At 43.9% G+C, this 1,858-nt stretch overlaps 1 pseudogene across 1 annotated transcript; it reads right to left on the bottom strand.

Annotated features, from left to right (window-relative positions):
* Positions 1-216: 216 nt before the first annotated feature.
* On the bottom strand, positions 217-845 carry LOC116538977 (annotated as a pseudogene). Its single transcript, XR_004263872.1, has one exon. The product of XR_004263872.1 is annotated as an E3 ubiquitin-protein ligase NEURL1 pseudogene (transcript).
* Between the last annotated feature and the right edge of the window lie 1,013 nt (positions 846-1,858).

Genomic DNA, 1,858 nt, shown 5'->3' with positions numbered 1-1,858 from the left:
TGAAGTTTCTTCTCTTCTTATGGTGATTCCTGACTGATATGGTCGTATTTTAAATTCTATATTTGATGATTTGTGTGTGTTGTGATTTTAATGTCATTCATCATTCACTTTAAAATATATTGCTTAAAATTAAATTTTCAATTGGTAATAATATTTGGTGATAAAAAAATACTTTGAAGTATAAGCTTAAAAAAAGCCAAGTTTTTTTAAAGGAAAAGTTTCCAAAATGAGGAAGAGAAGGGGCCCCACTGGCTTGTTCCTCAGCTGGGGCTGGGCAGAAGCCCGAGGAGGTGGGCGTGTGGGGTGGCCCACCGCAATGGGCTAGGAGCTGCGGTAGGTCTTGATGATGTCCTTGATGGGGCGGCGGCAGATGGGGCAGCAGGCGTGCAGAGCCTTCTTGAGGCGCAGGCCACAGGTATAGCAGAGGCACATGTGGCCACATGTGTAGATGACCGTGTCCACTGCGTGTTCATAGCAAATGGTGCACTCATCGCTCCACTGGCCCAGACCTGGGGTCACTGGTGACTCAGGCAGGCTCACTGGTGAGTTGGGGGCTGTCCCACCAGCAGAGCTACCCAGAGGGCCAGAGCTGCACGTGCTGAGCAAGGGGTCAGATAGACGGCTGCCCAGGGCGCTGGGCGAGGTTGGCGTGGAGGCGGGGGAGCAGGGGAGTGATGGGGTACCTCGCTCTGCCAGGATGGTGGAGCCGAGGATGCGGATCTGCGTGATGTCCCCGTGGAGGCCGAAGAGCATCCAGAGCGGCTGCGAGGCGTCCACGCACAGCTGCATGCCGGCGGCCGAGCCGTTGTGGCTGAGGTGCAGCTCGCCGTCCGCGCTGGCCACCAGGCCCAGGATGTCGCTGCTGTGCAGGGCGACAACTGATAATGGGAGAAAGTTCACAGCAACTGGAACTCAGCAAGAGTGAAACAGACCTAGCATTTTTCCTAAAGTCCTCACGATGAGCTTGAGAATGGTACATATGTTAGCACTAAGCCAACCATAACTACAGAATAAAAATGTCAGATAAAGAAAAGTATAATACATTTAAAAATGTAGATATGGGATGATCATCTTAGAAACACACGCGAGCCTAAGTCTTGGATCTCTTATGCATAAAAAAAAAAAAATAAAAACAAAACCAAAAGCTACTTTGAAGGCAAATGTATAGGTCTATTACTTCTGCAGTGACATTTACAAATCATGAAAATTTTGAAGGAAAATGTGAAAAGAAACATCTTGGCTAGGAAGAAAACCATTAAAAAGTATTTTAACAGTTCTTATGGTCAGTTTTAGCTTCACCTTATAAAGAGACACTCCTGTGATGAAAATTATTGTGTGATAGAAATGGCTGAATCTATTTTGGATCAAAATCAGAAAGCCAAAGTAAAAAATAGTCCCCTATGAAGCACCACCTATTCTAATGTGTTCAAAAGACATGCTTTCAACACTGCTCCAGAGACTGCGGCTCACTTGGTTGAACAAAAGAATGGATAATAATAGTTTAACTTATTTGTTAAATGTAGCTGTACTTGCTATATTTATAACAATGTCTCTGAAGAGAGGTTACTTTGCAAAGTATTTTGTGGATAAATAAATTATTAGTAAATAATTTTAATAAAAACTATCCAAGATGTACACAGATGGACCATGTTTAGAAAAGGAAAAGACACCTTAGAAACTTTTAATACACTGAGAGCCACCTCATTGTTTACCAGCTATGCCCCCCTCAAACACTCTGCCTCCTGATCTTTTCATTTTGAACCAGGGTTGGGGGTGAGTGGGAAGGACAAAAGTTATATATTTTGAAAAAAATGTTATTTGAACAATTCACTTTGTGGCGGCTTCATGCTGAAAGAAG

Source organism: Sapajus apella, unplaced genomic scaffold (genome assembly GCF_009761245.1).
Source record: "Sapajus apella isolate SASKATOON/1434 unplaced genomic scaffold, GSC_monkey_1.0 scaffold4, whole genome shotgun sequence".
In the NCBI taxonomy this organism is placed as follows: domain Eukaryota; kingdom Metazoa; phylum Chordata; class Mammalia; order Primates; family Cebidae; genus Sapajus; species Sapajus apella.
The sequence above is the reverse complement of the archived record's forward strand: the minus strand, read 5'-3'. Positions and strand labels throughout refer to the sequence as shown.